Below are 15740 nucleotides of genomic sequence, written 5' to 3'. Positions count from 1 at the left end.
CACCAATAAATGTTCCCCTCCTATTCAAGGACACTTTCTGCAGCTGTTGAGAAAGAAGAGAGCTGTCCACTCAGCGCCCTGATAGGCCAGCTGCAATGGTTGCTCACTTGATCGCCGTCACGTGGTTCATGCTGTCCTGGACACACACACACACACACAGAGATGGTCCTGGTAAACACTGCCATTACGGTCACGTGTCCCCTTGCGGGGCCGACAATATGGAACAACGAGCGACGGCAGTCCGCTGAGAGAGAGATACTAGGTCAGGAACTCAGGGACCATGTTTGAGAGAGCCATCTCTGGCAGCGATCTGGCTTATCATGGGAAACGATTCCTCTCACGACTGCCGCTTGAACTGGTCCATCACTCTTCACAACAGTCAACAGAGCGAACACTCCATGAGCCAATGCTCAGAGTCGTTCCAAGTCGTCGTCTTCGTGCGGTAGTTAGCTCCACTCGCGGGCTTGCAAGGCCTCGCGAAGGACTCCGAGGTGGGGCCATGAGGAGAGTGTCGGCATCGTAACTATCCGACCAAGTCTCCTGTCGATGAATACCCCACCTTAGGCACTGTTGGCCTGGGTAGCTGGGGACGCCCCAGGCCGTCCACAACAGCAAGAACCAGCACAGACGGAGGCCAGAAACAAGAGCCCGAAAAAGTACAACCGTCCTCCACCAGAGCAGAGAACACACACACACACACACACACACACACACACACACACACACACACATATACACACACACACACACACACACAAACACACACGCTCGCTTATGCATGCCCGCATACACTCACTCACTCACTGTCCTTCCGTGTTGTGAGTGCCTACAATCTTGCTACAAGGATATCAGCCGTGTGTCGGAGGGCCCGTGTATCGCCACTGTCGTCGTCCACAGTCACGTCATTTGTAAAGACGTCGTTGAACCCGGAATACTCCATGTAAGAGGGAAGACTGTCGGACGGAGATGACAGCCTCGTTTCCTTCTCGGCTGGTTCCTTGTCAAAGCCCGGTGATAGTGGTGGCGCTACGGCAGGGTGAAGTTCGTATTCAGGTGGTGGCGAGGTCCGGGGGCTTGTCGTGAGAGACTTGCTGTTGGTTGCTAGGAGCAGACTATGCCCGTTCTTCGCAGTGTGTCGCGACTGTCCCGGGCTTGTATTACTCGCAGGCATGCTCTTGAAGCGCCGTCGCCCGGTGCCTGCTCCATTGCCAGTCATACTAACAACGCGGGGCCGTGTGTCGCCTGAGCTCATCGTCGACGAGTAGGTGCGACGGCGTAGCGCCGAGCTCAGCTGAGAGCCAATGGATCCACGTCGACTGACCGAGGAGAGAGAGAGACACACACACACACACACACACACCATTTGGCGCCCATCGCCAGAGGCGATGATAGCGATGCTACAGCAGAAGCCATAGCAACTTGTGCCGGGATTGCACCATTCAACAGCTTGCAAGGCTGATGAATTGATCGCCACTATTCAGCCAGGTCTACAACACACACACACACACACACACACACACACACACACACACACACACACACACACACACACACACACACACACACACACACACACACACAAACCTTGAACCTTGAATGTGCCCAATACCGATAGCAATAATTATTATTATTATTATTTATTCCACGATGGCATGACGCCAATAAGGAGGATCTATAAGTCTGATAGAACTGATCCTAGCCAGAAACAGCTAGATGGAAATTAATCGGGGAGGCAAGGAGCAATGGATCATGAAAAACAAGCGGGTGAAATAACGTTAGCAGGGGTGATCGAGATAGTTAAGTACACGTTCGAGATATCAGAAACCAGGGGGATGCGCGGGGCAGGAACAAGTACTGCTCAAAAGAAGACTGGATGCATTGTTTCGGAAAGAATGTCTACGAGGTTGGGTTGTGATGTCGATAGGGAGTGAGTTGTAGAGGGTGAGGGCACTGTTGATGGGGGAATCTCGGTGCCTGTTTGTGTGTGCGTGTCCGATGCAGTAGATCCTTGTCTGTCGAAGGGTGTATGGTTGGTGTTGACGTTGTGGTGCAAGATGTGGTTGTTGCAGCCTGGGTGTGGTGGGCAGGTTTGGTGGTGGATGTCCCACGCTAGTAGGACTTGTTTAACAAGGAGTCGTGAGCTAAGGGTGGGAAGCTTTGCGTGATGGAGGAGGTAACTGTGGTGAACTGGTGCAAAGAGGGGAATCCGAAGGCAGATGCGTATAGCACGGCGTTGAATTCTCTCCAGTGTGTCCCGCTGTTGCTGTGTGGTGTTGGAGAGGGCAAGGCTGCCATATTCGAGAACGGGTCAGATGTAGGTCGTGTATATTAATAGTAGGCTGGAAGTGTTCATTGTGCCACGTGTCTTGTGGAGCTGGTGTAGTAGTTTTTTGGCTTTGTTGTTGTGGTGGTTTCTACGTATATAATATTACCTGAAGCCGAGTGGATATGGGCGAATATTCACTAGTATACAAACCGAGGCGAAGCCGAGGTTTGTATAACTAGTGAATATTCGCCCATATTCACGAGGCTGAAGGTAATATTAGACTTATACCTCTCCATATTCACCCTCTCGTCCCTAAAACCCAACAAACCAGTCCTGTTGGTCATACATGTACATGTACACAGAACTAACGTAAGTCGTTGTTGCTTCACTGAGCCTTCAGACCGACTGGCGTGTTCTTGCCTGAATCGGAGGGCGGCTTGTCCAGAATCTTGTTCAATCGATCGTGTACACGTACTGGTGCATGTGGCATGGGAGGTGACGACCTTGGAGAACACGCTCGTGCCAATCACCATGGAGAACACGCTCGTGCAGAGTTGTGGCGGAAGCCAATCATTAGAGCTAGAGGTTTCGTTTCACGCGAAGATTTGACCAATCAGAGAGAGGTTTCGTTTCGGCGAAGATTTGACCAATCAGAGAGAGGTTTCGTTTCACGCGAAGATTTGACCAATCCGCGACCATCGCGCCAATTCGGGAGTCGGTTTATAACAGCGAGCCAAGCGGTTCTACTCTCACTTCTTTTCTTTTTAGGCAGCGCTTTGGAGCTGTTGTGTGCCCTAGGAAAATTCTACGCTAACGTCCTTGAACAGGGCTGTTCTGAGTGCAAACGAAATTCCTGGCTTGCCGCTTGATCCGCAATCATCGGGCCATTGACATGTTGAGCGTCCAAAACCTTGTTTTCTCGCTGAAACGCTCCGTCTGTGAAGATGCTCACTGTCAGCACCTGGTCACATGCGGATCCAGCGGCAATGGCAAGCAAGGAATTATTTCGTTTGTACTCAGAAAAGTCCTGTCTAAGGAAGTTAGTGTAGACATTTTCTAGGGCACTCGACAGCTCCGGTGCGCTGACTGAAGAGGAATCAAGCGCAGCACCGAGTACTGCTCTCTTTACAGTACAATGTAAGTATCGAAAAGTGGTGAATATAAGTGGTGAATATGAGGTAAGTGGTGAATATAAGCGGTGAATATTCAGCAATATTCACCACTTATGTAGATGGCCAATTGTATGTGGGTGAATATGGAGTGAGGTATAAATGTATGATATGTTGGGTCCATTGCATATCGCCTTGGAGTGTAACACCAAGGTGCCTATGTTGGTGGACCTGCTGCAGCCAAGTCGAGTGGAGCGTGATGTGGATGGTGTGTTGGGGCCGGTTGGGAGGAAAGGACGACGGTTTTCGTGGTGTTGACGATGAGATGCCAATCCTTCAACCATCGGCCTGCTGCGTCCACGGCACGTTGGAGGAATGCAGCTGATAATTCCCTCGTGTAAGGTGTCGCGATGAGTGCCGTGTCATCGGCGAACTGGCTGCATTGGGCCGGTGTGGGAGTTTGTACATGCAAGTGGGAGGTCGATCGTGAACACCAGGAAAAGAAGAGGCCCCAGGACAGAGCCCTGGGGTACTCCAGCTGTAATGGATTTCTATGATGACAAAGCGGAGCCAACCTTGACGCGTTGTCGGCGGCGAGTCGGGTAGCTTGTGAGCCAGGTAAGGGCAATGCCATGGACACCAAGGTGCTCGAGTTTGGCCAGGAGGCCAGCATGCCAGACTCGGTCAAAAGCCTTTGATAAGTCAAAATAATCAAAAAAAACAAAAAAAAAAAACACTGCCTGACCAGCATCTCGGCTGGCGGAAATCTCGGCAATGATAGCGAAGGGACTATCTGCTAGCTTTGCAGTACGGAGTGTGGCGCTTGAGATCCCCAGGACGACGGCAGACCTTTCCACATGCGCAGCGGAAGCCAGAGTCAGGATCAGGGCAGCACGGGCGGGAGGACGACGATGAGCAATCTTCCTCCAGACAAAGAGATCTTGGGCAGCAGCAAACCAGCAGTCAGAACGCACAGGGCTTCCGCCAGAAGCAGCGAGCTGTGGCGCGGGCTGTTCAATCGGCGGGAGACCAAGGAAAAGTGGATTGAGTCAGTATCGCAGGAGGCGGAAAGGTCTGAGATTGGCGGTGGATCTCAGTGGCGTTGCATCCGGAAGTTGCAGACCATCCACGCAAGTCGACAGCCCAAACGTGAAACATCAGTGCTGCATGAAGATGGTGTGCTCCTGACGGACTCCGATGGTATCCGGGATCGGTTTTTCAGGCACTTTGACGGCGTCTTGAATGTCGAGAGCCAGTACGATCTAGCTGTCTTGACAGCTATTCCGGATGAGCCACTGCAGACCAAGCTGGATGATCCCCCAACTAAGGCAGAGATGCTTGTGGCGATGCGCTCAGTGAAGGTTGGAAAGTCTGGTTGGGAATCAGGTATCCTTTCCGAAATGATTATCTCCGGTGGCGAGGAGCTCCATGATCGTCTGGTTCAACTCATGCATTTGGTGTGGGATGAGGCATCGGTTGTGGCTGAGTGGCGGGATGCCATCGTTGTTCCGATACCCAAGAAAGGCAACTTGAAGGTTTGTGACAACTGGAGGGGTATCAGCCTGTTGGATGTGGTTGGCAAGCTGTTTGCGCGGATTCTCCAGAACCGGTTGCAGACAATCTCGGAGAAGATGCTCCCCGAGTCACAGTCTGGTGGTTTTCGCAAGGGCAGAGGGTGTGCAGACATGATCTTTGTTGCCAGGCAATTGATCGAGAAATCTTACGAACATGACTCTCCGTTGTACGCTCTCTTTGTCGATCTGCGAAAGGCATACGACTCGATCCCCCGTCCAGCGCTGTGGTGTTTGCTCCAGACGTTTGGTGTCCCCCCCCCAGGATGCTCAGTATCATCAAGTCCTTGCATGAGTCGATGGAGGTGAAGGTCCGCATCGAGGGTGGTGTTACTGCTGCCATTAACGTCAACAATGGTCTGCGTCAGGGTTGTACTTTGGCACCCGTCTTGTTTACCATTACTTAAAGGGGAAGTTAAGGCAAAAATTAAAATTTCACCAGTTGTAGTCTTCGGGTCGCTGAGTCGAATGGTCTTGGCCCGAGAAAGCTGAGACGCTCCCTTCCTACTTGAATCCCAATCGAACTCGCGCACTTCCACCGAAACTGGGTGACTGCGCCCTACTAGATGGGGATTTGTATGCAAAATGTCACTAAAAGCGCCGTTTCGTTCTTATAAAAGCACGGATGACCGCGATTGGCCCATATGTTGTAGTATTTTGGACGCTGAGTCGACTGGTTTTGGTCCGAAAAGGCTGCGATGCAGCGTTCCTCCTTTATTCCCAATCGAACATGGTTGAACAAGTGGTCACGTGCTCCTGGGTGCCCAAATCACCTGGTCACCACGCCAGCAGGCGACAACTTTCACACCAAGGTTCAACTCGAGTGACAGGACTGCACCCAAAAAAGGTCAAACAGGCTAGTAAGTTGTACCCTGCAGGCACGGTGACCAGGTGACTGGCGTACGCAGGAGCACGTGACCGCTTGTTCAACCATGTTCGATTGGGAATAAAGGAGGAACGCTGCATCGCAGCCTTTTCGGACCAAAACCAGTCGACTCAGCGTCCAAAAGTCTCCAACATATGGGCCAATCGCGGTCATCCGAGCTTTTATAAGAACGAAATGGCGCTTTTAGTGACATTTTGCATACAAATCCTCATCTAGTAGGGCGCAGTCACCCAGTTTCGGTGGAAGTGCGCGAGTTCGATTGGGATTCAAGTAGGAAGGGAGCGTCTCAGCTTCCTCGGACCACAACCATTCGACTCAGCACCCCGAAGACTACAACTGGTGAACTTTTAATTTTTGCCTCAACTTCCCCTTTAAGTACTTCTCTGCAGTCGTTGGACATTGGCGCTCCATGTCCCGGACGCTGGTGTTGAGCTGCACTACCGAGTTGGCCGAAAGTTGGTTGGAGATCACACTGCCAAGTCCCGCCTGCAGCGTGAAATCGTCGCAGAGTCTCAGTTTGCGGACGATGCTGCAGTGTATGCCACCACTAAGCCGACGTTCGATCGATGCACGGAACTGTTCGTTCGTGTGCGGCGCGTTGGGGTCTCATGGTCAGTCTATCAAAGACGAAGTGCATGACTGTCAATTCGCCCATGAATGAGCCGGTGTCTCTTGGTGAGAGCACCATCGAGGCCGTTGACAGTTTTACGTACCTTGGCAGCGTCATCCATCGGGATGGGCAGTCTTCGCATGATGTTCAGTCCCGTCTCGCCAAGGCTTCGCGTGTGTTCGGCAGTCTCCGTGTCCCAGTGTTTGAGAATCGGTCGTTATCTCTCCGCTGTCGGCGCCGCGTATACATCGCCTTTGTGCTGATGACGCTCCTGTACGGAGCAGAGACGTGGATGCCAAAGGCACCAGACCTGCGCTCTCTCAACGCGTTTCATCACCAACCGGGACCAGTGGGACAACCGCGTCACCTCCATTACCATGGCCAGAACCCTCGGCATTGATTGTGATGTCGCGGACATAATCCGAGAATATCGACTGTGTTGGCTTGGGCATGTTGGCCGGATGAATGACGACCGTATGCCGAAGAGAGTTTTGTTTGGGGAGCTCGCTGCACAACACGCCCTCGCCATGGTCCACGCAAGCGGTGGCGTGGCGTCATCGTGGATGATCTCTGCTCCATGAGCCCCCCCCCCCTTTGCCTTTGCCTCTGCTTTTCACCGATCATTTCATGGTTCACACACACACACACCGGCACACCCACACACATACACACCCACCCACACCCACACACGTACACACACACATGCACACGCACATACACACATGCACACACACACACACACACACACACACACACACACACACACACACACACACACACACACACACACACTTGTCCTTGTTGCTCACTGCCAAAACTATAGGTGGTCACATGGGGACACGGTGTGCGGATGAGGATCTTGCCCCACGAAGGCACATCACGCTAGCTCGGACCAATGCAAAGCTTAGTTTGCATTATTTTGGTGTACGCTTTCTTGACCCCACGCTTGTACGTTGCATGACGTGGTATTGTGTGTGTTTGTATGGCATGTGTGGTGGTGGTGCGTGTGTGTGTGTGTGTGTGTGTGTGTGTGTGTGTGTGTGTGTGTGTGTGTGTGTGTGTGTGTGTGTGTGTGTGTGTGTGTGTGTGTGTGTGTGTGTGTGTGTGTGTGTGTGTGTGTGTGTGTGTGTGTGTGTGTGTGTGTGTGTGTGTGTGTGTGTGTGTGTGTGTGTGTGTGTGTGTGTGTGTGTGTGTGTGTGTGTGTGTGTGTGTGTGTGTGTGTGTGTGTGTGTGTGTGTGTGTGTGTGTGTGTGTGTGTGTGTGTGTGTGTGTGTGTGTGTGTGTGTGTGTGTGTGTGTGTGTGTGTGTGTGTGTGTGTGTGTGTGTGTGTGTGTGTGTGTGTGTGTGTGTGTGTGTGTGTGTGTGTGTGTGTGTGTGTGTGTGTGTGTGTGTGTGTGTGTGTGTGTGTGTGTGTGTGTGTGTGTGTGTGTGTGTGTGTGTGTGTGTGTGTGTGTGTGTGTGTGTGTGTGTGTGTGTGTGTGTGTGTGTGTGTGTGTGTGTGTGTGTGTGTGTGTGTGTGTGTGTGTGTGTGTGTGTGTGTGTGTGTGTGTGTGTGTGTGTGTGTGTGTGTGTGTGTGTGTGTGTGTGTGTGTGTGTGTGTGTGTGTGTGTGTGTGTGTGTGTGTGTGTGTGTGTGTGTGTGTGTGTGTGTGTGTGTGTGTGTGTGTGTGTGTGTGTGTGTGTGTGTGTGTGTGTGTGTGTGTGTGTGTGTGTGTGTGTGTGTGTGTGTGTGTGTGTGTGTGTGTGTGTGTGTGTGTGTGTGTGTGTGTGTGTGTGTGTGTGTGTGTGTGTGTGTGTGTGTGTGTGTGTGTGTGTGTGTGTGTGTGTGTGTGTGTGTGTGTGTGTGTGTGTGTGTGTGTGTGTGTGTGTGTGTGTGTGTGTGTGTGTGTGTGTGTGTGTGTGTGTGTGTGTGTGTGTGTGTGTGTGTGTGTTGTACTGGTAGAGTCCAGTTGCAACTTTTTGAGCTCTGCTGTTCTGGTTCTTTTCACGAGTTTTCCCAGCCCTTTGGGGCGTAGGCCTTGACAGATTATGCTAGCATAATTTTTTGCATATTTCCTACCAAAATCGAATAATCTCATAATTCGAGGCAAATTGCGTACGAATCGCATAAAATTGGAATAATCCGCCTGTTCGCATCAAATTCCATGCAGTTGTACATGTTCTACAAGTACCAGTACAAGTAGATGCACCAGGAAGGCGTAGGTTTACGACTCCCTTGATAACATGTCCAGTCCACTACAAATTACAATCAGTGACCAGGGTGACGGTCGTAGCTAGGTTGGACGGTGCGTTGGCCCTGTTTAACTTTTGCTACTACAGTACAACGCCCTCTACAAAACAATTAAACCTGTTATTTTGCACAGAACCATCATACATTAGCAGCATATGTGAGCATAAATGCGGCATAATATGATAACGTTTAGCATAAAAATAGCATAATTATGCAATTTTTTCAGCAATGCGAAAAGCATAATAATATTATTATTTCACGAAAATATTAACATAATCTGTCAAGGCGGCTCTGGGCATGCCAGGGTCGTCCCAGGACGTAGTAGTTTACAGTACTGAAAAAAAAGAGGAGGGGAAACCTACACGTCGGACTCCACAGTCCAGGGCGACGTTGATGCCGTCACTCTGACGTTGTACCCCAACTCTCCATCTGAAGTGGACTTGCACTCCCTCAAATGGCAAAGCGCTGTGCTCGAGTGAGGTGGTGGAGAAGGAAGACGAGAAAACTTATCTTTTGGCACATGGAACGTCCGCTCTCTTGTGGAAAGTGAGGGCCCAGTGGAAACTGCCAGCGCCAGGGGAAATGTTGCTGAGGACAAAAAGATCGTCAGGGTCGTTGAGCATTTAGGGGCCGGTCACATTGAGGGAACAATCCTCAGATGATAAACCGGGAATAATCTGTTCTGCTTTTCATCACGGTCACACTGCATACGCACAACGAAAAAATCTCACTCACGCGAGCAATTTTTTTGTCACCATTCGCTTCTGGCAATCTGTCAGCCCCGCTCCTGGGCCAGAGCTGCATCAGCACAGCCTCTAGAGTATCGCTCCACTTCAGAACGCAATAAAAAAATAAGGAAACTCAAAGAAATCCAGTGGAAGCCGCGGATGATTATAATCTTCGGCGGAAAAGCCACAATCTCCTACATCGGCCGATGTAAGCTCAGCTTTGCCCTCATCCGTGCTGCTGTTGCCAGTCTGGGAGGCCATCGGCACCGAGTGCCCTCAGATGCAAACGACTCGGCCCGATTTGCGGTTGCCATGAGCAGCATCGGTTAAAGCTCCCTCCCGAGGCTCAATACTGTAGACTGTTTTCACAGCCATTTTTGCTCTCTCGACTGTCTTCACAGCCATTTTTGCTCTCTTGACTGTTTTCACAGCTATTTTTTGCTCGTTTTTCTTCCGGTGCTGTTGAGGTTGCCCTCGTAATTGTGTTTATTTTGCCTGTACAAGAGGCTTGGTTATAATAATAATAATAATTTAAAGAGTCGGCGTGGAGAAAGCAATTTTATTAGTGCAATTAGGAGTATAATAGATGCAGACATGGCCAGACAACAACGAGTTCATGGAATTTTTAAGGATTTTTATGTTATTCAAAATCGATTTTCGTGTTCCGCTCATCAGTGAATAGTATTGGAACTTTTTTTGTTCACACTTTTAATTATGCTGTTATAAAATGTTCTATTTTTTTGTACACAGTACCCTCAGTTCCGATACTATTCACTGATGAGCGGAACACGAAAATCGATTTTGAATAACATAAAAATCCTTAAAAATTCCATGAACTCGTTGTTGTCTGGCCATGTCTGCATCTATAATACTCCTAATTGCACTAATAATAAATTAATAATAATAATAATAAACACAGCTGGCATCTTCCCTGAACCTGTTAGACAGGAGCAGAGTCGACGCATCTGTCAACAGTGTCAAGCCAAGTTAGTCTATCTCCTGCAGCTTGGAGAGCGCTCTCCACGGAGAGATCCGCTGCCTTCAGGTCGTGCCGAATCGTATCTATCCACCGCAATGGCGGACGGCCACGGGTTTTTTATGTCGTTTGTGTTGATTGATAGCTCCAGTGCTTGGAACGAGGCGGATTCTGGACCCTCTCGCACCACATGGCCAAACCACAGCAGCCTGCGTCGCCGGCATGTGGCACTAACTGGAGATTGTTTTGTTTCTGTGTATAAGTTGTTATTGGTGATGCGTTGCGGGTAGACAATCTGCAGCAGTACGCGTAGCTTCCTCCGTTGCCATTTGTCCAGTTTGTCGTTCAGCAATTATTTGGACAGAGTCCACAATCCACAATTGTATAGAAGGATCGGCATTATGAGGCAGTTAAACATACACAGTCGGGATTGAAAGGAATGCCGTCTCCAAGAAATCGAACCAAACGCCCTGTTTGCTTTTGAGGTTCTCATAGGCTTGGTTATATGGTAAAAAAAAGAAAAGCGGGGCCTCGTCTGCCGCCTCGAGTTGATTTTCATCGAGTGGATTAAATCTCTCAAATCTCCCGCTCAGCGGCAAATATCCATGGTGACCACTAGGCACCGGCAGATTATGCCGGCATAATTATTGGCATAATTTGGTGGTTGAAAATTTGGAGCATAATTTGGCATCCCTTCGGAGGTAGGAGCATAACTGCATCACAGTTCTAGTATGTAGGCGACACAATTGTGTACAATGCACCTGATCAGTGCTGGTGGTCTGCATGGTAAAGGGTTCGGAGGTCATGCAGATAGTGAGGGAGGTGTAGTCCCACGTAATCCGTGGGTACTTTACGTATGGTTTGGGCAAACACGCGGAGTCGCTCTACAAGCGGATAGCTTCTCTTCAAGCCGCGAAGACTGGAGAAGCATACAGCTGTGTTATGTCTTGGGTTCGATGCAAATTGAGTTTTGCCCTACTCCGGTCCAGCGTGATGTGTTTGCGCGGATCCCGGAATCTTCGGCCGGTGCAGTTGGACTCACCTCCCACCTTGGCGGTTGCTGAGGCGGGCATTCGCATTTGATACCATTTGCCTCTGGTTTTGTCTGTATTTGCTTCGTCTGTGCTCTTTTCATCCTACTACTAGTAGTTTTCAGTCCGCTATCGGGCGGCTGCACTCCAGCTCTGCTTTGCACTTCTCTTAACTTCTTTTTCCTTTGACTTGATCATTGGTATTACATGTAATAAATAAATAAAAAAACCACGTGATCGATACTCAGTTACACACGTACAGACGTTTTCTGATTCACGACATACTGTGTATATATGGAGGCTCACCCACGTTCCGCCAGAACGTTACGTGGGTGAAAATCTGAATGGAGCGCATTGTGCGAGCTGTGAGGGTGCTCAGCTGAAGAAGTTTCCGAAGCACGAAATCAAAATATTGGATGAGCTTCTTAGGCCCGGGTACCTTCGTCTTTGACCAGGTTTGGGCCTTTCGCTTCATGCTTTTGTTTGTTCCGTGTGACTACAAGTAAAAACAACATTGCAACGTGGGTGCCCGTCATCCACTTTACATGATATCACCCACGTACACGTTTCCGTTACGTGGGAACTAAACCTTCAATGAAAAGCAGGGTAGAAATCATGACAATACATTTTTTGTGCTCGAGCTCGTCTTCTTCAAAGTTCTTTCTCACCCTGATACAGTACATGTAGCAGAAGATGCGAGTGAATCAGCCTTTAACAGGTATCCCCGGGGCGGACGAGATAGTGACGGGTGGTCCGCAAAACTCCGCGTACATGTACACTATGCTTGTTACGAAGTCATGACGTCTGGATCTTAGCAGCTATGACTGTGCATGCTATGGATATTGCTCTAATAATTCGACAAATTGAGGTATAGCTGATGTTCGGTCACGATGGAAGGAGAGCTGGAGCTACGGGAGAGATGAGCTGATTACGATAATCCGCAGGGTTAGGGTGACATCGGTTGGACGAGTATGACGATTACGAAGACAGTTGAACATGACAGTTTTCAAAGGTAACTCAAACTAATTTGGCAATGGAAAAATCTTTCAAAGCAAAAGAAGTCAACTGATGAATGGAAGAAGTAATGTTTCCCCTTTTCCAGGTTGCTCTCTAGCATGCATGGACAACTTGGTATGGGGATACTCCTGTATTTTGTTGTACACTTACTTGTACAGGGGCGTAGCAGCAGGCTTTGGCCGGACCACTTTTTCGCCCAACCACGACCACCATAGTAAAACAATGCAAAAAGTGCCCAGAATGCAGGATTTTGCACCCTAATTTCAAAAAATTACCCCCCCCCCCCCCCGGCCGGACCACCGCCAACGGCGGTGCTACGCGCCTGCGCCTGTTGTGACCACTTGCAAGTACGAAAAAGGCACAATTTTCCGAACTTTCGGGCTCCATAAGTACAACAAAGTGTATCCCCGCATGCCAAAGCATAATATGAGGATTTTGCGAGCATAATGCGAGAATCCATGAAAGCATAATTCCATGATTTCGCAGGCATAATCCGCCGGGGCCTAGTGACCACGGAGTTTTTCAAAAGATTCCCTCAGTGTGACCGGCCCTAGGCCCTGGGGTCGTCCATATAAATTATCGAACTTTTTTCACGAAACGAAATAATTTCGTTAGGGGGCCGGGGCGCCGGTCACACTGAGGGAAAATTTGAAAAAAAATCCATGGACATTTGCCGCTGTGCGGGAGATTTGAGAGGTTTAATCCACTCGATGAAAATCAGCTCGAGGCCTCGCTTTTCCGCCGAAGATTATAATCATCCGCGGCTTCCACTGGATTTCTTTGAGTTTCCTTGTTTTTTTATTGCGTTCTGAAGTGGAGCGTGCGATACTCGTTTTTTGTAGAGGCTGTGCTGATGTAGCTCTGGCTCAGGAGCGGGGTTGACAGACAGCCAGAAGCGAATGGTGACAAAAAAATTGCTCGCGTGAGTGAGATTTTTTCATTGTGCGTATCCAGTGTGGCCGTGATGAAAAGCAGAAAAGATTATTCCCGGTTTATAATCTGAGGATTGTTCCCTCAATGTGACCAGCCCCTTATGGGGTGGGAGGGGGTTGACCAATTTCGTTTCAGAAAACTTCGATACATGTACATGGCCATAGGAGCAGTGACACACTTGCGACTTTTGTTGTATATGCATGTAAATGTCAACAATTTTTACGTTCTGAGGGGGAGGGCCTCTGAGGGAGGAAGGGGTTGGGTCTAAACTAAAATACAGTGCGTATCGGTTATAGCGTGGTCGTGTAAAAGAATATACTGCCTACAAGAATGAACGCTCATGTTTTCATAATCATAACATGGATTTCAAGTGCACATTCTTACAAGCAATTTTATCCCATAGTAGAATATATCGGTCCTAAGAATGGACTTTGTGTAGCGAAACATGCCAGATTAGTACAAAGTGTATTGCCTGTAGTAATTACATCTGTCCATTTCCGTTCTGATCTGACTCTCGTTGCGTCGTAGTGCTGCAGATTCAACTGTTGTGGTCATGTAACTCATGTTGCATAGCCACATGGTAAGCCTATATTATCACATGATTATGGGACTACGACCAGCTACATGCACAGAAGTACTGCGTTGCATGTACGATGATCTTCCTGCCCATGCGCACATAATATAATGATATGCCACACTTGATTTATCATGTGTAAGAAATGAAGTAATTAGTTGAAGACACCACTGCAGCTGTACTTATGGTTGATAAATATGGTGGTGTAAGAAATAGCGGAAATAAGAATAGAAAGTCGTTTTTCAAACACCCACGCTATAACCGATACGTACCTACCGAGTACTGTACTAATTCGTTTTGTGAAAAAAGTTCGATATTTACGGACGGCCCCTTTAATACGGCGTCGCAATGTCGACGTAGCAGGGCTGCAAGAAACGGACTGGTTTGGAAATGGAACATTTCGTGTTGCCGATAGACTCGTTCTATCGTCTGGCCGACCTGTACCAACTGATAACACTGCTCAGCGTCGAGGTGAAGGAGTCACCATTGTTTTGGACAAGGCATCGGAGGCTGCTTGGAGAGCTGGAGGCTGCTCTGTTCAAACGGTGAGCTCGCGTCTGATGTTTTTAAATTTGAAATTCGAACTGGAGTACGGCGGAGCCCTATCAGTTTTTTAAAAATAGATATCACGTAAAGCCTCTTGTACGGGCAAAACCAAAAATGTAATATGATTATGTAGCTAGCATGCACAGTACTGCACGGTAACTATAATACACTGATAAAACAAGTGAAATTCAGTCCAAGCAACTTTTAAAATGTGTGTTTTTTGTTTTGTTTTGTTTTTTAAAGCTAGTCAGAAGCCTCAGGCCGCAGGCATGCCTCTGCAACGACAACCGCAACCGGATCTCGCTGGAGGTAGCGTGACTTGGACGATCTGGCACCACGCAAACACATGATGCTCGACCTCACCAGCGCAAAGCACAGCCGAGTGCGAATCCACGCCATGGTGGCAGAATACTGGTCGTTTCTCTTTTCGGAGATAAGAGCAGCCAAGCGCTTGTACAAAACTGTGGCGGCTTTCCCAGCACCACCACTAGCCGACATGACGACAGGCACGAAGGAGGCCCTCTCGACTTCTAGAGTCCTCTCCTCATATCTCCTCCTCTTCTCGCGTTCATGGCGGGCATACACAGCGGGGGTTGAGGCAGCACGATTCGAAGCAGCATAGGGGTTGAAAACCCGTATATCAAACATTGTGCGTTCGAACCGGCCACCCCATAGCCCACTGGCAGCGATGTCGAGGCGAGCATTGTCCTCTATGGACGCAGATCGGAGGCTGAAGTGCTCACCAGAGAGCGGTTGCAGTGGAGGTTCCACGGATACCGAGTGAGCCACCTGGCGAATGAGGTCGGCGGTGACGTCGCGGATTTCATTATGTGAGCCCTATCAGTAGATCTACGCTCCCACGGGTCGTTCTCGAGTCCACGCCACACGAAAGACCAGTTCTATGGTGACCTACAAACTGTACTCGACAGCGTTCCACGTGGCGATACATGTAGATGTACATCTACCTATGTTTTGCTTGGAGATTTCAACGCTCGAGTTGGCTCCCGTGTCCAGCATGACGAGTGGAGCGCAGTCCGCGGACCTCATGGGTTCGGTGTTCTGAATTCATCGGGCGAGGAGTTTCTGAACTTCTTGGCACGGAACGAAGCGACGGTCTGCAACACCTGGTTCCAGAAAAACGCGAGCCGGCTGCGAACGTGGCAACACCCACGAACGGAACACTGTCACTGCATCGACTATGTCATCACCTCTCAGGCTGCTCGTCGTCGCTGCCTCGACGCGCAGGTTGTTCAGCATGCCGAGT

The sequence above is a fragment of the Sycon ciliatum genome, chromosome 5 (genome assembly GCF_964019385.1).
Source record: "Sycon ciliatum chromosome 5, ocSycCili1.1, whole genome shotgun sequence".
In the NCBI taxonomy this organism is placed as follows: domain Eukaryota; kingdom Metazoa; phylum Porifera; class Calcarea; order Leucosolenida; family Sycettidae; genus Sycon; species Sycon ciliatum.
The sequence above is the reverse complement of the archived record's forward strand: the minus strand, read 5'-3'. Positions refer to the sequence as shown.